Source organism: Lactuca virosa, chromosome 8 (genome assembly GCF_052849685.1).
Source record: "Lactuca virosa cultivar CGN04683 chromosome 8, Lactuca_virosa_CGN04683_v6, whole genome shotgun sequence".
Taxonomy (NCBI): domain Eukaryota; kingdom Viridiplantae; phylum Streptophyta; class Magnoliopsida; order Asterales; family Asteraceae; genus Lactuca; species Lactuca virosa.
Genome location: NC_136433.1, coordinates 2,617,204 through 2,640,782, shown reverse-complemented (window position 1 = coordinate 2,640,782; position 23,579 = coordinate 2,617,204).

The window sequence follows — 23,579 nt, the reverse complement described above, 5'->3', positions numbered from 1 at the left end:
CAGTCGTTCAAACATTGTTATTATAAAATTAATATTAATTTTAATTTTTTTGAATAATCTTTTTTTTGTGTTGTACAAAGAAACGTTTAAATTTATACAGTCATTCAAATTTATAAAATCCTTCTAATTTGTGTTATAAAAATCCTACAACTTAGAGACCATTTATGTAAATTATTTGAAAAACTCTTTTGCTTTTGTAATTGAAAGATGCACATTATATTTGACGTAAAAACTGAAAGATGCCAAACGCATCCATATTTGACGGAAAAATATTATGCTTTTGCTTAGTGGCAGAATTACTTAGTTGGTAGGGGTAGCACCTGCTACCCCTCAATTAATCCATAGAAATATATTTTTTTCATACATAAGTGCAACTGTGAATAAAACTCAACCTCAAACGTTCATATTATATTTTTTAAAAAGTCCAATCAATGTTCATTTATTGATGAATCACTTAGCCTATTAAATGTAAAGAAAGGTATGTATCTTTTTTTTCTTTGGTGTGTGTACCTTTGACAGGAGGGAAAAAAGAAATTGACTTTCTTTTGTGAAATTGTAATTTTTTAAAAACATTATCTTATTATACCTTGCTACTATTGCTTTTGCTTTTATAAAACTAAAGGCTTTCAACAATGTTACTGAAGATGGAAGACTTTCAACTAAAAAAATATAGATTTCATTACTTAGTAAATTGCAATAAGAGACTTTCATCAAACCAAAGGCTTGCACCATTCTATATACCGTATATACCGTCAATTGATATATCGTCTAAAAACCTATATAGACAATGTATAGTTTTCACAATGACTAGGTATATATATTTCGTGGATAATCGTAATATATATTTTTGGATGTTATATATTCGTAAGCCTTGCCAAATTTTATACTGACTTTTTTCATTCTTTAGACGTTTAGCAATCGTGGAAATTTAATGTAGTGAGTACAAAATATGGCACTCTCTTGGGTAAGTGGTTATTATTAAAAGAACAAAGACAAAACCAAGTGGTTGTGTGTCAAACATTATTTTAAAGTGTGATCAGGGTGGTGTGTATGGAGGTATGAAGAACTCATCTAGAAATACGGGGACAAGAAAAAAAACTATCCATCCAAATTGTTTGCTTGTTACTGTAAGTTGCATGATGTGTAGAGGTTGAAGGTTAAAAATGATCAACCTAATCATGAACCCACAATGTATACGGAGGGTCATTCATTAGCAATGCAGTTAGTCCAAAATAAATAACAAATGGTTGTAGAAAAAAGAATGAACAATGTCCCCCCACATGATATTCCATCGACATTGAAGAGTCAAAATGAGAATACCGTATCTACAATAAAAACAATATATAATGAGGATAACAAAGTTCGAAAGTATGAGCATACGAGATGAACTCAAATGTAGGTTGTATTTGGATTTTTGTATTCAAGAGGATATGAATTTCGATATCAGATACAACCGGTGTTGGAAGATCTATTTTTTGTTCACCCAACATCATTGGAGATATGGTGTGCATTTTCACAGGTTATGATGTTAGATGTCACCTACAAGACTAACATGTATGAATTTGTTCTTTATTCATTAATTTTGGTTAAAGTTTTGTTATGTTAAATGTTTTTCTTTTATTAATAGGTATAACATGCATTTTTTTTTGGAGATCGTTGGTGTTACTATAATAAACACAGACTTTTCCATTGGTTTCGGGTTCATGTATCAAGAAAAGGAATCTAATTACATTTGAGCTTAAATTGTCTTGAGGTCATAATTGACAGATATGATAGCTGTAAGACCCTAAAACTTAGAGGAAGTTGACTTTTAGTCAAATATTGACCAAAATGGCAAAATGGTCATTTATGAGAAAAAGACAAGATTATGAAGTTGTGACTTCATGAAAATGGCCAAGATGAGTTCAAGTCACTAAGATAAGATTAGATGAGGTTCAAGAGAAAGGATGCATGAGAAGATGCATTTTTGGTAAAAAGGGAAAAATAGGTATTTTATGCCTTTTGAGCAAAGTTTGTGATCTAACAGATTAAAACCCATATTATGTAATGTCCCAAAAATTACAAAGATATTTTTCATTTAAAAAAAATAGACTACCCAATTAAAGCTTGTAACTCAAAACAATAAGTGACATTCATTAGTTTGAAACCATAATATTATCATAGTTGAACTATAGGAAAGTAGAAATCATTATCTTCGATGCATGTGTACAATCCCATCTAGTTCTTCTAACGAACAACCTGCAAAAACATTTGATCCACAACTGTAAGCATAAAACTTAGTGAGTTCCCCACTATACCACATATTTCATCATACATGCATCCACACAAAGTGTTCGACTTTAGTGTCGGTCTGCCAAATCTCCTATCAACATAAACATACATAGCAATCATATATGAAATAACGAGTCTGATCCAACTCCAAGTGAATGCTATGGGCCAAATCATAGTATCATAGTCACATCTTGCCATGAGCCAAATCATGGTCTTTTCTTGCAATGCCGAGGGCTAAATCTCGGTCTTACATACAACTGCCAGCGGCTAGATCCTGGTCTTCGATACAACTGTTGGGGGATAGATCCTGGTCTTCCATGCAACTGTTAGGGCCAGATCTTGGTATTTCATACAATTTCCAGGGGCCAGATCCTGCATACAATTCATAAAGTCATATGTAGTTTGGGATTAGATTGACAATCAAACAGATGATCCACTTGAGAGAGAACAATCAGATAAAAACATCACAATAAGGAATTAGACCAAGAGTTCTCAGGCTATCCAACTTAAACTACATACAACCAATGCTATCATTACCACATAATCATGTAACATAACACATAACATATACTAAAATTTCACATACCCTTGGAAACTAGCCTTCCCTAGTTACCCTGCCATTAACCACTTCTCAATTAAGTCCTTCTATAACATCCCGTTATTTTCTATCTTGTAAATCCAATCAATTCAATCAAAAGTCAGACTTGTTTCTGTCAACTTTTAGCTTTGTTAAGGGTCTGTTTGAGAGTTCTAAGCCTAGTACACTCAAGGATTGTGTGTTAAGAAATATTAACTTGAGAATATTGAGTTGCATTTGAGCCGGAAACACCTTCACTAAGAGTTCACGGCCGCAAACTAGGGTTCACGGCCGTGAACCCATCATGGCCGTGAACTCCTCATCATAAGTATGATATTCCTTCATTATTCTTCATTTCTCACATTCTCAAGTCAAGAACTCTCAAAACTCTCTCAAGTATCATCAAGAACACTCCTCTTTCTCTTCAAAATCGTAAGTGATTCTTCCATATTCACTTAATATCCTTATTATTCACAAGAAACTCTTTGATTTCATCCATGAATTCAACACTTTTGGTTTAGATCTTCAAATCATCATCCTTTACACCAAGAACACCAAGAACACACACTTGTTCTTTGGGCCGTAAACCCCCTAAAGACCTCCAAAACGTGAGTATCTCTTCAATCATCTTGTTATACATTAGAAACATTTGAATTCAACTAAGAAACAAACACCCAAATGCATAAACTTCAAGAGTTCACGACCGTGAACCCTTCATCCATGGCCATGAACCCTTCATCCATGGCCGTGAACCCTTCATAAGTTCATCATGGTGGCCGTAAACCCTTCATAGGATCAAGTCTTGACCGTAAACCCTTCATGAGAACAAGTCTTGGCCGTAAACACTTCATATGTGTTGTCGTAAACACCTCTATGGCCGTAAACACATATAGTGTGGCTGTGAACACCTTTCTTTCAATCACATATGATTGTAACACTTCAATTCAAGTGGTTCCTAGCACCTAAGGTTGTTTACCTTACATGATTAGTTGTTTTATACACTAATTATATACATATATGTGTCATTATATGCTTAATAGGATCCAATTGTGTTCAAGACATCACTTGGCATTCTTAGCATCCTATATCGATCTTACATTCGAATTACTCACTACAGGTGAGTTCATACCCCCGTATTTTCATAGTTTTTATTGTTTTAAGGGGAGTGGGGGGAATACAAGTCTAACACAAAGATTTTGTGTTACAAATAAATGGTTTTCAATTATCTTATCAAAATGGATTTCAGTTATCATCAAATCAAATGGTTTCAAAGATTGTGTTAAAATGACATCAAGTCATCAAAAGTATTTCAAAATATTAAACTTCTTTTAAAGGATTTTATAAACTTATATTTTTCCCCAAAAATCATATATATATATATATATATATATATATATATATATATATATATATATATATATATATATATATATATATATAAGATTTAAAAGGCTTAGAACTGATAACTCACTTTGGTTCCTTTTCCTTGTTTGGATTGGGATTATAAGTATCGGTTATTTGTCCGAATGTCATTTAAATTTTACTTATATATATATATATATATATATATATATATATATATTTGTATATATATATATATATATATTTGTATATGTATATAAATATAAAAGTTATTTCATTCAGTTTAAATACCCTTTGTAACATGTTGAGCAAGGGGTTGCATTCATGAACAGTTAGTATCAATTCAGAAAGTACATATAAATTATAATAGGTATAATTTATGATTCAGAGAACATTAATTCACGATTCAAGTATACTAAAGTACACTGTTTTACAAAAACAAGGATTTGATTCAAAACTAATCAAGAGTATACATCTTTCATATACTAATTCAGGGGCATACTGTCAATCATTCATTTCAGAATGAGTGGGTTTTCATAATTATTATACATGTAACATCTATATGCTTTTTATGAGTCATTTGGTTCAGGTTGTTTACTTCATTTAAACAATATAGTTAAAGTCTTGACATTATAACCAGAATCTCCAGTCGGGGATCGAAACAATGTGTGTATAGATCTATATTGGGATTGACAACCCCGCACTCAAACTGCTAGCTACAGTCAGGCACACGCCTACGAGTGACAGTTGTTATCAACAACTTTCAACGCCTTCAATGCGTTGGGTCAGGCCATCTAGTCTCAGTATGGTTATAATAACTCATTAAAAATATATTAATAATACGTTAGTGTATAGTTAACTAAACACAAGTATATTTTCAAAGTACCAGTTTACCATGATACAGTTTTTACAGTATTACATCTCAGTATTCAATAACAGCTGGTGAAGCCAGACACACTCTCACTTATACAGTTTATACAAAAGGAATTCAATAATAGAACACTGGTTTACAAATAGAATGGTTTTATGTGATTAAAACTACTTTTCATATACAGCAGAAAATATAGGATTTTCTGGAACAGTTTACATATTCAAGAAACAGAAAACATACTTTCAAACATAAATACTTATGCACTCACTCAACTTTATGTTGATACTCTCTTTTCAAATTACTTGTATTCTCAGGGAACCAGTAGACAGGTACTCCCCGAGATTTTGAGAAGATGGAGCTATTTTGAGTCATATCTTCTTCTTTTGTATAACTATTTTGGTGTCAATATATAGTGATTGAACACATGTAAATACTTATACTTTTTAAATACAATGTTTTTTTGTACTTTGATTTCTATGATGCATGTGTTGTGATACTACAAATGAAGTCATCCACCCCCAGACGTTTTCGCCGTCTGGTTTGGGGGTGTGTCACCTTCGCTGGTCAATCATACACAATCCTGATAATTGGCCTCCCCTGCTACACTAACCAAACATAAATCCTAACAGTGTCATACGATCAATAGTCAAGACCCTACCGATCTAACTTACCAAGACACCAAGTGTCTTAAACTGCACATGCATAACAAGGAGTTATCCTAGTCAACTAGTATACTTGTACTCTAACATTACCTGTATCCTACCATGCAAAGGATATGCAATGGGATATGTGACATAGTGAGAAACTTATCCGAACTGAAGAACCGGAGAAGCACAACATCACTCTTACACCTTGCACTACTCAATTCCACGAACTGACTAACACCAAAAGAGATAAATCCTCAATCAACAACCCAAATTCTACAAGTTCGAGCCAAGGTCAAAAGTCAATAGTTAACAAAAGCCAATGGTCAATCAATTCAACAACCACGATGACGTGGATACCTCCTGGCCACATCGTGGGCATGACATGACAAAATAGACGTCATGTAGGACATCACCACGTTGTGGACCCTCTTTGTCCACGTTGCGGTCATGTCCGGACAAAACTATTGTGAATATGGACTCCACCATGTTGTGGTCATTCCTTGGCTACGTCGTGGTCACTAGAAGATTCTATAATTATTTATTAAGAGCTTCAGCCTTACAAATCAAAACTCATAACTTTAGATCTAATCGTTCTCATTGACTTAATGGATAAAGTTTCCAACTTTATCCATTAGGACCTCACTCCAAATCAAGATCTACAACCATAAGTCCATTAAGTCCTTATTATGTCCAAAACTTGTTCAAGAACACAATATAGTCCCAAACATGACTATTTTCTCATTCTAAGAAATCTAATGGCCATTTGAGAGCCACAACAAGATCTGGAGTTCCTAAAACTCCAAGAACATCCATGGAAGGGACTAAAATGAACTCAAACTTGAAATATGAAGAACAAAGGTGAAGGTATGAACTTTATACATTCAATATCTCAGAAATCAGAATAGGGTGATGGATCCAAGCTAGCTCATTGCTTCCTTACACCAATATGAACTTCCTCCTTCCTCATGCTTCACCAAAATCCAAGAACAAGCTCTTCAATCAAGCAAACAAGCTCTCAATCATGCATGGAGGCCATGTTTTCGAATTGAGGAGATGTAGAAGACCTAATCCATGAATTAAGATGCTTAAATATGAGAGAAACCCTAAATATCATGGGCTTGGGCTGCCACATCCACCACGTCGTGGCACACTACTTTCCACGTTGTGGTGTCCATTAGAACATGCCTATAAAACAAAACATGTTATGTCGTGACAAATGGTTTTCCTCAAAAACATACTTTTGACTCTTTCAGGTTACCAACTGATCCATTTTGGAAAACGGGTGTTATAACTCTCCCTCACATAAATTAGATTTTGTCCTCGAAATCTGTCCTTACAATTTATTCTTAAAAAATCCTCTAAACCCTTTGTGGGTTTTTTCGAGTCCACACCATGCTTGAACAAGCCGATACCACTAAATACCAGAATCCGCAACTACAAACACAAGGATTTCCAAAACAGGTGCACATGCCAAACCCAATCGGAACTCCCAAAGGTCAAAATCACGTCCGCTGCAGCACTAGAACAATGCTCTATACGTACACTTACTTCAAAGCTAAAATCCGATTCAATCCTTATCAATAAATACAAGTCCCGACGACGAAAAGAACACCACCACATCACAAATAATCGATATCGAGAAGAACTGACTTCCTTGTCGATAACGTGAAAACTCCAAGATCATGTTTGTCTTCCAGGCAGATAAGGCAACCCGCATACATCAACAATGCTGACCAAAACTCATAGATCTGATCCAACCAAGACCTCCCCAAACTTACGCCGTCCCACTGATAACTAAAGAATGGAATCCTCTACCAACTGCTAAAGCCGACGACCTCACACACGGACGCACATGAAACTCCAAACAAAATCCTAATAGACGAAGGATAACATAACCTATACATCAACACGACTCTAATATTCCTTAAGTTTAAACAAATGAATGACTAAACAACCAATAGCAGTCCTGATTCAACCCAAGTGAATGCTACGGGCCAAATCGTAGTCTTACCTTACTCCTGCAATGACCTATTTCAGCCATCGGGTCTATTTCAATCCAAGTGAATTCTACGGGCCGAATTGTAGTCTTACATCACTCATGCAACTGTCATGAGCTCCCCTATAGTATTTCATAAAAAACTATAAATATAACAATAAAAAAATGACACGAGACGAACCCCTAGTCCACTAGATCCTATCAGGTGTTTGAGTTGTGCTTCAAACCCAAAGCCTTCATCAGATAAGACCAGGAAGAAGGCCCTCACACAAACCTCGAACTAAGACTAATCTATTAATCAATCTTGCACCTCTAGATATACTTCAAGTCTTCAAATGAGGAACCTTGAATCTTTAGAATCTTCTTCCTTGGAAGCGACTGACTGACGATCAATATTCCTTACATAAGCTTCATTTCTGACAACAACCTACTATCCTCTTGTCCTTGAATATGAAGCTCCGAGATGACCTTGCCTTTGAAATCTTTCGATCTAAATAAGAGATTCTCCCTCTACTGGGAATTGGCTAGACTTTGACGAATTTGAGACGAATTAAAACTTCGAGAGAATTCAATAACTTTTACCGCTTTGTTCCTAACAAACACACCTGACATCCAAAGACATAAAAGAGTCTGAATCCTTCAAACAACCCATGATTTCCAATAAATTCCAACAATACTCAAAACAACCAACAATCTAATCTTCAATAATCAGCCCCAACAGAACCAAAGTGGACAAGATAAATACCATTCAAAAGATCATCCAAGATTACAACTAAAACAACAACAACATAAAAAAGAAATTGAAGACACCATGTAACACCCAAAAAAATCTGGTAATTTCCATTCTTGACTCAAAGTATCAAATTGTTGCAAAAATAGTCCTTATGCCTTGCGTACTTGGGCGTACGATGGGCATAAGTCTTTACAAGTGACACAGGTCTTTTGAGTAAGCAGTGCATACTCGGTTGTTATGAAAACCCTAAATCCGGGGGTTTGATCCCCATTTAAACACCTTAAACCTCATAAATCCCTTCTACCTTCAACCTCCATCCTCCAAAATGACCCCTTGCAAACCCAAATATTCATTTGAGAGTTTTTTGAGCTATTTGAGTGTCTTGTGTTCATCTTTGAAGGAAGAAGATCATTCGAGTGCACTTGGGAAGCTTCAAGCCTTGTGGATCTGGAAATTTCGTCTCCTTAGCAACCTCCAGAAGGCATAAAGTTTTGAACTTGATGAATACTTCATTAGATCTTATTAGTTTTAAGATTTTTATGCATTTTGGTCCCACAATCTTGGTCTAGTTGAGTATAAGCTACTACAAACCTTATGAGTAGCCTAGTCAAATGTTTTGAAGCACACAGAGTCATAAAAATGTGATCTTGATCATTTCCTTTCATCCATGCATGAGTAATGGGGCTTAAAATATTGTGATCTACTATGGTTTTTACATTTGGACACTTTCTAGTCATGGAAAGTCATAAAGTTGGAAACTTTATGATTTAAGAGGTTGTTTGGGGTTAGATCTGAGACTTGGATGTAAAGACTTTAAGGAATAAGCACTTAACGAGGGTTTTAGGAGCTGAATGAGTACGTAGGGCGTACCATGAGAGTACACATGGCGTATTGATTTTGAACCCCATATTTTGGGAAGGGAACTCTCTACGCCATGTGTATAGATGGAGTACGCAGGGCGTACTCAGCTTATTTTGACTTTTGACTTTGACCTTTGACCATGGACTTGACCAAGTTTGTCTTAAGTGAATTTTGGGTAATTTGAATAGTAGTTTGAGAATAGGCCCCTGTTTATTGTATAGGTGACCTGTAGTGACAATATTTGGAGCAACGATTAGTTTAGCTATCTTTTAGACTATGAGGTGAGTTTTCCCTCACTGTACTTGTGGGTCGAAGACACTAATGCTAGCCCACTAGGTTATGTATCCCAGTATATAGGATGTTTCTATGTTGTAGTGATCCGTTAGATATGCACGGTTATTGCTTGCTATTATATGTTTTATATGTTGCATATGTCGATATAGTGCGGTTTAGGTTGAGGCTTTACTGCTATATGTGTAAGCCAATAGAATGGGTCATACCGGTTCGATGACTGATTGGGCCGAGGCATTCCAATCTGATGACTGATTGGGCCAGGGTATTCCAGTCTAATGAGTGACTAGACCTGTTGCATGTTGGCATTCCAGTTCGATGACTGATTGGTCTGAGGCATGTTTTATATATATATCTTAATGCGTGGGGTATTTTGGGGGAACTCAGTAAGCTTTGGCTTACAGTTTGATTTTATGGTTTCAGGTACTTCAGAGGACAGGGGAAAGGTGAAGGCTTGATCACGCACATCATCCTAGACTTTTATATGATTTATGATTTTGGGATACTCTGATATATGATTGTAACTTTTGGAAACTTTGTTTTTGTAAAAATTATGGATTTGAAATGGTTTTGAAAAATACAAAATTTGCCTTGATTTTGGGATGTTACAAGTTGGTATTAGAGCCCCGGTTTAAGAGAGTTGGATGAACATTCCTCTGAATCCAGAATCCAACTAAGGATCTGCAAAGTTTTCAAATTATGTTAAACTTATTTGCAAAAGCAACCAAAGAAGGATGCAATGTGTACGATCAGCCAGAACAAGAAAGTATTCCCCAAGATACCCACATTGTTAATTGCTTATGATGATCATGATAGAATTGCATGCTAGTTGTAGACTAGGGAGCTTCAAGAATTGCATGATAGAATTGCCTGATGTATGATGCTTGATAGTCTAAGATAATATCTTATTATGATATATGGAACTGAAATTATGATTGTGGTTGCTTAGTGTATGCATCATAGTTGTACATAACTAAGATTTTACAGCTTGAGAATGTTTGATTTAACCTTATTTCTTGTTCCTTATTTGGTTGTGGGCTTAGGGTAGAATCAAGTATTCGACTGTCTATCTAATCCAGTGTTATGTATGACTAGCATACACGAGTGACTGCATGGTTAGTGGAAGTTTCAAGAGTGAGTATGGATTGTAGCAGGTCAGAGTGAGGTCAGATTAGCCACTCCTGAGAGAATATGTAGAGGATGTATGTGTATGACTAGTTGACGAGTCTGGTGGGATTAGAGGTCATGATGATCCTCGTGACAAATACGGGTAGGTGTGAAAAGTAGTATGGGCCTGTACTACTGGAAGCACATGACCCGTATACATATAAAGGAAGTCAAGAACCCTGTGGATGTGAAATTTCGCATGATGTTATAGTATGAATTTTGGTTTGCTGATGTATTTCAGTTTGTTTTTGGTATGCCGACCACTAGGGGTTCTGGATCAGGAGCTGGCGGCCTGACGAGGCCAGGATTGAATAATGATGAGATTCGGGAGTTGATCTCCACTAAGGTGATTGCGGATGTTTGGGGTGCTATCCCGGAGGTTTTTAGGTCTATTAAGATTGTGATGATTAAGCTTTTTGATGAACGATATGCCGCCGTGTCTGAGGCTGTTGCTGCTACAGCTACCGTAGCTGTTGTTGCTGCGGGGGTTCAGGGGAGAGGTGTAACTTCTTGATATTGAGATATTTCCATTTTTAACCCTAAGCATTAGAATTAATTGCATTTTATCCCTTGATATGAGAATTGTGACAAGTTGGACCAAAATGGCATTTTTGTAATTATTGGGACGTCCCCACATACGATGAGCGTAACCTTAGGTACATTGGGCATACGTGCTGGGATCCCAAACCATACTATTTAGGGTTTGGATCCTATTTAAACACCCTTAATTCCTAATTCCTTTTCCTTTCATCAGCCTCCAGCCCCAACTTTGACCTTTGCAAACCCTAATTCGTTTTTGAGCATTCTTGAGCCATTTGTGTGTGTTTTGGTGTTCATAGAGGAAGAAGAAGGAAGAGAGAACAAATTAAAAACTTGGAACAACCTTGGATCTGGAAGTTTTGCACCCTCCTACATCTCTAGAAGGTATAAAGTTCATACCTTGAGGCTTATTTGATTAGATCTAGCTTGTATGATGTTATTATGTGCTTTTGTCCCCAATCAATGATGTTCTTGAGTATGGTACGCTCTAGACCCAAATGGATTGTCCTTCCAGACGTTTTGGAGTATCTAAGGTCATAAAAATGCAATCTTGATTGTTAGTTTCCCTCCATGCATGAGTTCTAGTGTCTTAATGAGTTAAGGAGTTAGGGTTTTTGTTGTTGGGCAGTTAATAGGCATGCAAGACCATAAAGTTGGAAACTTTATGGTTGTGGAAGTTAGTTTAGTTCTAGATTTGGAATTTGGACAAAAGAGCTTAAGGATTAAGCTCTTAATAAGAAGGGAAAAGGGCAGTCACATACGATGGGTGTACCAGATGGTACGCTGCACGTACGTAGTCAACATCCTGTGTTTTGGTCAAGGCCTCAGTACTCCCCGCGTACAAGCTGAGTACGCCCAACATAATCAGCTGAGTTGACTTGGGTTGACTTTTTGACTTTTTACTAGGATTTAACGAAGTTTGACCTAAGGGGTTTTTTGGGTATTTTGATTATAAGTTAAGATTGGTCATGTTCCAATGAATAGGTGACCGATAGAGCTAATATTCGAAGCTGTGTCCTGTTCAACGATCTTTTCAGACTGAGAGGTGAGCTTTCCTCACTGTTCTTATGGGTCGAAGGCACTAATACTGACCCATTTGATTATTCATCCTGGTATAGAGGATGTTGCTATACTATAGTGATCTGTTAGATCTGTGTCCTGGTATATAGGATGTTGCTATGTGGTAGTGATCTGTAGATCTGCCTGTTTGTCTGTTAACTGTTTATATGTTATCTGTTATGTATATGTCGACATGTTATAATTTGGTTTGAGGATTTACTGCTATATACATGAGCCAACATACCGGGGCTAATCCAACCCAATGGCTATGGACCCGAGGGTATTCGAGTCCGATGACTGAGTGGACATGTTGTATATTGGCATTCCAGTATGATGACTGACTGGGCCAGGATTGGACCCAACATGCTGTTGGATTAGTTTCTAGGTCCATAACTACAATTGGTATGTACTTGACCCGATTGGCATGGTCCATTTGGGTTGCATGGCATCAGAACAATTTGGATAGACTTTTGTGAGAAAAGGATATTAATGATTTGTTAATATATTATAAGTTCTAATATATTAATATGAAATCATATTATTTAATTAGTATTGATCAAGAATTAATTTGGAATTAAATTTTGTGATCAAAAGGAGACTAATTAAATATATGGGGATTGATTGTGTAAATCATTCATTCTTATATATGTGGGCTTATGATCCATAGTTCTTCATGTTGGGCTAAACCCATGGAGTAACCCATGGATACTCCATGGAGGTTTTAACCCATGGAGCATGGAGAATATGGAAAGACATGAGTTACATGGTGTAACCCTAATAGACACAATATATAAGGACCCCATGGCTCAAGAAAATTTCACTAGTGTGTGTACACATGAGGGCTAGCCGATTTGAGCATAGGAACCTTTTCTCTCAAGTTATTCCAAGATATTGGTGATGTTGTGTGAACCATTTGAGGTGTCACACTTGAGGCACTAGGCTCTTAAGCTCCATGGAATCAAGATACATGAAAAAGGTATGTATTCTAACTTGTTTATATTACCCAAGTATCAATGATTGTATGCTAGTTAGGGTAATACCTTGGAAAGTTCAAGTTTGCATGTATAATAGAGAAAACATAGATCCAAGGTATTTAGGGTTGCATGTACACCATAGGGGTGTTAGAATGCTCAAAACCCTAAACATGCTTGTTATTATATGGTATGTTGTGTTGTGTGGTGGTACTTTGGGGGAACTCAGTAAGTTGGCTTATAGTTTCAGTTTATGGTTTCAGGTACTTCAGATGACCGTGGCAAGGCGACAACGTGATTGTGCACATTCTTCTAATTTTTTTATTTAGATTTTGGGATACTCTGATTATTGAATAACACTTTTGAAACAATGGTTTTGTGAAAAATTATGGTTATTGGGTTGCTTTCGAAAAATTTAAATTTATTGTGATTTTTGGGATGTTACAAGAGGGTCATTCTAGTATCGAGACTTAAGAAACACAAAGCCCCCAAAGTTCGACGGGGTCAAGGACCCGATTGTGGCCATGAGGTGGATTTCTGATGTGGAGGGCTGCCTCTTCACTTGTTCCTGTTCGGAGGACTGGAAGGTCAGGTGTGCTCCGAACCTTCTTCTTCTGGGTGCGAAGGACTGGTAGAACTTGGTGACTGGTTCTTATACTCCTGAGCAAATGATTGATGTTACTTGGGGGAGAATTCTTTAAGATGTTTCGCACATAGTATTTTCCCTTGGGGCACAATTCTCATGAGTCGAGCTTCGTTACCTATCTCATTTTGGGGGTATGCTTTAGAGACTGCCGCCCATATCTTTAATCTAGTCCCAACTAAGAAGGTTGTGACAAACCGGAAATTTCTATCTGGTAAAGCCAACCAATCCAATCAAATGTCAGACTTGTGTCTGCTATCCTTTAGCATTGTTAGAGGTATGTTTGAGTGTTCTAAGCCTAGTACACTTAAGGATTGTGTGTTGGGGTGTGTCAGCTCAAGTTCATTGGGTTGCAATCGAGCCGGAAACTCCATCACAAGGAGTTTACGGCCGCAAACTAGAGTTTACGGCCGTAAACTCTTGGTGGCCGTGAACTCTCATGATAAGTATCATTTTCCTTCATTTCTTCATCACTTCTCACATATTCAAGGCTGAAAATCGATTCTCTCTTAAGTATCATCAAGAACACTTCCATTTTCTTCAATATTGTAAGTGATTTTTCCGTTTGTTTCGTTATATCCTTCTTGATCTTGTGAAACCCTTTGATTTCATCCATGAATTCAACTCTTTTTGGTTAGATCTTCAAATCATCAACCTTTTCACCAAGAACACCAAGAACACCTACTTGTTCTTGGGCCGTGAACACCCTAAAGACCTCCAAAGTGTGAGTATCTCTTCCATCATCTTGTTATCCATAAGAAACACTTGATTTCTAGCCATGAAACAAGCAATTAGTGCATAATCCTCAAGATTTTACAGCCATAAACTCTCCTTTGGCCGTAAACTCAAGTATGGCCGTGAACACATCTTCCTTTGGCCGTAAACTCCCTTTCATACAATCACATGTGATTGTAACACTTCATTTCAAGTGTTTCCTAGTCCCTAAGGTTGTTACCCTTCATATCAGTGGTGTTAAACACTAATAATATACATATATGAATCAATATAAGTCAATTAGGACTCGTTTGTGCCTCGGGACTTCATTCGTGGAACTTCTCATCCTTACGCGAATCTTCAATTGAATCACCCACATAAGGTGAGTTCATACCCCTATAATCAATCTTTTAAATGTTTTTAAATGCTTTTAAGGGGGGGGGGGGGGAATACAAGTTGAACACAATGATATTGTGTAAATATTTACCTGTGATGACCATCACATTAAAGGATTTCTTATGCTCTTGTAAGAGATCAAATCTATTCAACAACTCTTTTAAAAAGATTTTAGTTTATTGTTTATAAAAATCCGTTTTAAGGTACATGTTTAGCTTAGTAGATAATTGAGTCTTTTCTTCAAGTCAGTAACAGTTCAAGTAAACATACTAGTAAACTATAATAGGTATAGTTTAGGGTTTCAGTTCATACTATAACTAGTACAGGGAGGAGCATACTATAACTAGTACAGGGAGGAACATACTATAACTATAACAGAAGGACAAATCATGATTTACATACTTATACTATATATTTCCAGTAACCAAGGAAGGAAACATATCATTAACTCATTGTTCTAAACAAAAGATGACATGGTATAAGGTTATATATATATGGTGGATCTACAAAGTGTCAGGATTTATATATATGGGGTACATCTACAAAGTACCGGAGTTATATATGATCTACAAAGTACCGGACAATAATAAATAAAACATGTTAATATATACAAAACTCACAACAGTATCGACTGAGGCGTTAAGAGTGCATGATTTCATTACTTCTAGTAGTCGTCCTAACAATAGAACAACGCCACATAACTTACTCGTAACATGAACATACAGTTAGAAGGGGGCCTATAATGCTAACTTTATGATTCCTCGGTAGATACATCAGGGATATATATTAATCGAGTCCGGTAGACAGTAGAATGTGTGTTTTCCGCTTCATTTTCTGTTCCTTGTTTGGTTGTGGGCTTAGAGCAGATTCTCCCAGTCTCCAATCTATTCGATCTTAGCTATATATATAGTCCGTATACACCAAGTAATCATAACGAGTACCAGGTATGGGTCAGGTCATAGTATACAAATTCAATACACCGTTTTCTAGTACAAAAACATACTTTTCAGATAGAACATTTAGTAGGCTAAACTAGAAACTTATCAGTAAAAGGGTTTAATTCATTTTATTAAACTAGTATAACTTAAAGGACCTTTAGTGGTTAATTCTATAATACCTTAGTTTATACATCAGGGTTATATATAATTAATATCCGATAGGCAGTTGGATGTGTGCTTTCCGCCTTACTTCCTGTTCCTTGTTTGGTTGTGGGCTTAGGGTAGATTCACCCATTTAACTGTCCGTTCGATATTAGATTATATACAGCTTGTATAAACTAAGTGATTACAGAAGGAACTATTGTGGTTACCATTTTTACTAAAGGAAATATATGATTTTCTTAAAGAATGTTTTCATCAAATATAAAGAACTATTACAGTTAACTCCGTAAGTACCGAATGAATACGCCAGGGTTATATATACAGTGAAGATCTAACAAACAATGGGATGTGTGACTTCCGCCTCATTCCCTGTTCCTTGTTTAGTTGTGGGCTTAGGGAAGATTCACACAATCGATTGTATGTTTACTCTAAATTGTATATAAATTGTATCCATTTAGTACTCATAGAATGAATTTTAGAGTCATTTTACTTTCATTCATCATATCAGAAAATATAGGATTTTATGGAGGAACATGCAAACTTTTCTAAAAGAACTTACAACTTACTTTACATCACTAAAATACTTATGAACTCACCAGCTTAAATTCTGATCTACTCTTTCAAAATAACTTGTATTCTCAGGAAACTAGTAGACAGGTACGCGCACTGGGATTCAGAAGATGGAGCATAATAGCTTCATGTCTTGTTTTGTTATTTACTTTTGGAGTCTATCTTATGTGAACCACATACTTTGTAAACACTTTAATATTAATACAATGGTTGTTTGTTACTTTGATTACTATGATGCATGTGTTGTGATACTGAACATGACGTCATCCGCCCCCGAACTTTTCCGCTGTTCCGGTTTGGGGGTGTGACAGATTGGTATCAAAACATTGTTTATAGTGAACTAAGTATATCAACCTATAAAAGATATACAACTATAAATGCAATGGGGCTGAAGTGCTCTGACTAAAAGTATATTTTAAAAAATGTAACAATACTTTATAAAAGTATACATACATGCTTATACATATATACATACTAGAACAAGTATCACAAGAAGAACAGAACATAAGTATTTAAAGGTTGAACACCGCGGTCAAATCTGAACAGTTATGTAATCATATCTGGGATCAATATAGCCTGATCAACTATATTCATTTGAGATATGACCGACATGTGTTTGGGAGTGATGTGGTGTTGCAACAGTCTTAAAACTTACCTAACTCTATACACAAGGGATTTCTAGATCAGAACATAAAGTTAAAATACTATAGGAGTATTTTACAAGGTTTTAAAAAGCTCGTCATGGCGCGCCACGACTCCAAGGCTTGTACTTGCCGCTAAGCTTTATCAAAAGGTTGCATTAACTCATATATGTGTATAAATATGAATAATAATTAAAAATACATATAAAAATATTAATTATATACAAAATTGTCGCCTTAATCACGCCTTACAAACGACGTGGCTCGTCAAGGCTCGAAAAAGCTTGAGGCTTGACATTGCCGCCAAGTCACGCCTTACGTTATTTAGAACCTTGGTATTTTATGATACTATAAGACAACAACAAGTTTAAAACATACCAAGTTCATTACATTAAAATATTATAGGAGTATTTTAGGCACTATAAATGACATATGTGAAAATTTAAAAGACCCTTTTGATAGGTCTATAATTCCGGAGTGTGTACTTCCAAGGTTTTATATAATTGAGATTGTATAGATTTAGAATTTGTGATCTATGCTCTACTTCCTGTTCCTTGTTTGGTTGTGGTTTTAGAGTAGGATCACTTATTCGAAGGTCTATTTAATCTTGAATCAAATACAACTTGTGTAGAATGCGCAATTATAGGAGGAACCAGTAAGGATCACCCCATAATGTTTCACGTAATCTCATAGGTTCTTTAGACACTTCCATTCTTGCACGACAAACCCAGATAGGTGTAACCACTCCATCATAGCAGTCAGCAGAGGAGTCAAGGAGGAACAAAAAGAGATTCACGAAGATTTTTCCAAGGAGGGATCAGCTGAAGAAACTAAAACGTCCTATGCGTCACATTAATAAATAATAACCTTGATTGACTTAGTGAGCTAGTGGATACACTGCTCACATTATGTGTTAGGATTATTTCTTTTTCATGTAACTGGTAACAGTTATTCAATTCACAGAGATTCATTCGAGGATAGCCACTTCTGATTCATAAAGTTTATTTTATATAGACTCCCATTATGAATTGTTTTCCAGAACCCTATGAAAGCCAGAACCAGATACACTCAGAACTAGGATAACTTAGTCATTCAACTTTCGGCTTATGACCACTGCTATATACTTATTTCCATCTCATCTTTGTATTCTTTTTAGCAAGACGCCTCCTCGTAGATCAAACAGGCGCACTACTCCGATAACTCATCTTTGTATTCTTTTTAGCAAGATGCCTCCTCGTAGATCAAACAGGCACACTACTCCGATAACTCCAGCTCAAACTCCATTACCTCCTCCACAATTTGATCCGGCAGCTATCCAAGCTGCAGTGGCTGCGGCTGTTACAACAGCCCTAGCTCCATTCAACACGGCCGGTACTAGCAGGAGTGGATCGGGTGTTAAATACACCCAAGGTGGTAGTCACGGGCACCCTAGGGAGTGTTCGTATAAGGACTTCATGAACTGCAAACCCAAATCATTTAATGGAAATGGGGGAGTCATTGCTCTGATGCGATGGTTCGAGAAAACAGATTCGGTCTTCGAAATATGTCTGTGCCCAGAAGGGAGCAAGGTGAAGTTTGTTGCCTGCACCTTCTCCGACAGAGCCCTAACATGGTGGAATAGCCATGTTAAGTCACTGAACCTGTTAGTGGCTAACTCAATAGGTTGGGAGAACCTAAAATAGAGGATGTTGGAATAATACTGCCCAAGGGGCGAAGTTCAAAAGCTGGAACAAGAACAATGGGAGCACACCATGGTCGACTCAGACATAGTGACCTACACTGACAGGTTTAGCGACCAGGTAACACTATGCCCCGGATGGTTACCCCGGAGAGTAAGTAGATAGAAAGGTACATCTGGGGTTTAACTACCCCGATTCAAGGGACGTACTGTCTTCTAACCCAACTACATTCGATAGTGCCAAACGCCTGACCCAACGAATCATTGACCACGGAGTCCACCATGGCATGGTAGTATCCGTTCCCGATCCATCAAAGGGAGGGGACTATAAACAAAAGTCGGGGAACAAGAGGAAGAAACAAACGACACAGGAACCCCCGCAGGAGCAACAAGTAGTTACTGTGTGCGCCGCCACAACACCTGCCACTCCAGCGTCTGCCAGTGGATATGCTGGAACTATCCCCAAGTGTGGTAAGTGTAACTACCACCACACTGGAGTATGTCGGGAAATGTAATGCATGAACTGCCGCAGCAAGGGGCACACTGCCCGTTTTTGCAGGGCGTTGGCACAACCGATCTCCCAAGTCCCCAGAGTTGAAATGAATCAGGCCTGCTATGGCTGTGGTGAGATTGGGCACTACAAGAGGGACTGCCCGATAACGAAGAAATCAGGCGCGGATCAACAAATTCTGATGATAACCGCAGGAGAATCTACCCTAGAATCACCAGCGAGCAACAGTACGTCTTCGAAATAAAACAATTACTTTAGAAATTTATATTTATATAAGATTAAAACTTGGGGAAAACATTTAAAAGTAATTATAATAACTCACTCATCTGAACAAGTCATAACATTCATAAGAGAACTAAAGATCCGTACAGGTGAGCTATGATGGCTTAATATGTACATTAGGGTTGTGCATAGTTGAGATTTTGCAGACTAGAGTGAGTGATTCCGCCTTACTTCCTGTTCCTTGTCTGGTTGTGGATTTAGGGCAGAGTCACTCAGTCGACCGTCTTATTCATCTTAATTATACATAACTTGTATATGCCAGGCGATCATAGAAGTACCGAGTAGGATCATAATATAAAGTATCGACACTAGTTATCAAAGCACTTCCACTGTTAGTACTCGCTCATCGCGGTACGATTTGTGGCAGTGGTAATATCAAGGAGAAAACTGAAAGCACTAGAAAGTCTACACCGAATACATTGTCGAGCACACTCGGAATACACCATCGTATAAAAAACGCTTCTTTCAAATCGGCCTAACTTTTGTTTCTGTAAAGAGTCTGTTGTCATCATTCGTCATGGATTGGCGTGGTCCTCACCATACTAAGTTCATATGTTTCGAAATTCCATCGCCTTGACCGTCAAATTCACGAAACCCTTGTCATTCGTAACGACAACCCGACCTAGACATCAGTATAGTCTCTTGTCTTCTAAACCCCGAAGTATTCATGCGAGAAGTACATTGCCTTTCGAAACCTTGCCACCGTATACTCGGCAGACCTTCCCAAACTACCACTCTTCCAACAGATCAAGTTCGAGCACAGAGGCTAAGGACGAATACAACCCACCTATCACTATTAAGTGTATACACGAGAGTAGTATATAATTATGATTATGCAGATTTAGTATGTGTGTTTCCGCCCTATCTCCTGTTCCTTGTTTGGTTGTGGACCTGGGGCAGAGCCGCACATCCGACCGTCTCACTAATCTTAATTATATACGACTTGTATACACGAGGTGATGATAGATGGACCAAGTATGAATCTTATCAAGAGCGTAAGGGAAAAGTTGCGCAGGTCTACGAGTGCGTATTCTGCCATTCAGAGGAGCACAACCCCAGGAGTACTGCTAGGAATGCTAATTTCAGGACGAAATTCCATCTAACGGGGGGATAATGTGACAACCCGAAAATTTCTATCCGGTAAAGCCAACCAATCCAATCAAATGTCAGACTTGTTTCTACTATCCTTTAGCATTGTTAGGGGTCTGTTTGAGTATTCTAAGCCTAGTACACTTAAGGATTGTGTGTTGGGGTGTGTCAGCTCAATTTCATTGGGTTGCAATCGAGCCGGAAACTCCATCACAAGGAGCTTACGGCCGTAAACTCTTGGTGGACGTGAACTCTCATGATAAGTAACAATTTCCTTCATTTCTTCATCACTTCTCACATCTTCAAGGCTGAAACTTGATTCTCTCTCAAGTATCATCAAGAACACTTCCATTTTCTTCAATAGTGTAAGTGATTCTTCCGTTTGTTTCGTGATATCCTTCTTGATCTTGTGAAACCCTTTGATTTCATCTATGAATTCAACTCTTTTTGGTTAGATCTTCAAATCATCAACATTTTCACCAAGAACACCAAGAACACCTACTTGTTCTTGGGCCGTGAACACCCTAAAGACCTCCAAAGTGTGAGTATATCTTCCATCATCTTGTTATCCATAAGAAACACTTGATTTCTAGCCATGAAACAATTAGTGCATAATACTCAAGATTTTACGGCCGTAAACTCTCCTTTGGCCGTAAACTCAAGTATGGTCGTGAACACATCTTCCTTTGGCCGTAAACTCCCTTTCATACAATCACATGTGATTGTAACACTTCATTTCAAGTGTTTCCTAGTCCCTAAGGTTGTTACCCTTCATATCAGTGGTGTTAAACACTAATAATATACATATACAAATCAATATATGTCAATTAGGACTTGTTTGTGCCTCGGGACTTCATTCATGGAACTTCTCATCCTTACGTGAATCTTCAATTGAATCACCCACATAAGGTGAGTTCATACCCCTATAATCAATCTTTTAAATGTTTTTAAATGCTTTTAAGGGGAGGAATACAAGTTGAACACAATGATATTGTGTAAATATTTACCTGTGATAACCATCACATTAAAGGATTTCTTATGCTCTTGTAAGAGATCAAATCTATTCAACAACTCTTTTAAAAAGATATTAGTTTATTGTTTATAAAACTCCGTTTTAAGGTACATGTTTAGATCAGTAGATAACTGAGTCTTTTCTTCAAGTTAGTAACAGTTCAAGTAAACATACTAGTAAACTATAATAGGTATAGTTTAGGGTTTCAGTTCATACTATAACTAGTACAGCGAGGAGCATACTAGAACTAGTACAGGGAGGAACATACTATAACTATAACAGAAGGACAAATCATGATTTACATACTTATACTATATATTTCCAGTAACCTAGGAAGGAAACATATCATTAACTCATTGTTCTAAACAAAAGATGATAATAAACATGGTATAAGGTTATATATATATATATATATATATATATATATATATATATATATATATATGGTGCATCTACAAAGGTGCCAAGATTTATATATATGGGGTACATCTACAAAGTACCAGAGTTATATATGGGGTACATCTACAAAGTACCGGACAATAATAAATAAAACATGTTAATATATACAAAACTCACAACAGTATTGACTTAGGCGTTAAGAGTGCAGGATTTCATTACTTCTAGTAGTTGTCTTAACAATAGAACAACGCCACATAACTTACTCGTAACATGAACATACAGTTAGAAGGGGGCATATAATGCTAACTTTATGATTCCTCGGTAGATACATCAGGGATATATATTAATCGGGTCCGGTAGACAATAGAATGTGTGTTTTCCGCTTCATTTCCTGTTCCTTATTTGGTTGTGGGCTTAGAGCAGATTCTCCCAGTCTACTATCTATTCGATCTTAGCTATATATATAGTCTGTATACACCAAGTAATCATAAGGAGTACCAGGTATGGGTCAGGGTTATATACAGTGAAGATCTAACAAACAATGGGATGTGTGACTTCCACCTCATTCCCTGTTCCTTATTTGGTTGTGGGCTTAGGGCAGATTCACACAATCGATTGTCTGTTTACTCTAAATTGTATATCACTTGTATCCATTTAGTACTCTTGGAAGGAATTGTAGAGTCATTTTACTTTCATTCATCATATAAGAAAATATAGGATTTTCTGGAGGAACATGCGAACTTTTCTAAAAGAACTTACAAATTACTTTACATCACTAAAATACTTATGAACTCACCAGCTTAAATGCTGATCTACTCTTTCAAAATAACTTGTATTCTCAGGAAACTAGTAGACAGGTACGCGCACTAGGATTCAGAAGATGGAGCATAATAGCTTTATGTCTTGTTTTGTTATTTACTTTTGGAGTCTATCTTATGTGAACCACATACTTTGTAAAAACTTTAATATTAATACAATGGTTGTTTGTTACTTTGATTACTATGATGCATGTGTTGTGATACTAAACATGACGTCCTCCGCCCCCAAACGTTTCCGCCGTTCCGGGTTTGGGGTGTGACAAAGGTTACTAAAACACCTCACAAAATGTGGACAGGGAAGGTTCCCTCGTTAGCACATATCAAGGTTTGGGGTTGCGAGTCTTTTGTAAGACGAGAGACTCACGACAAGCTCGAACCTT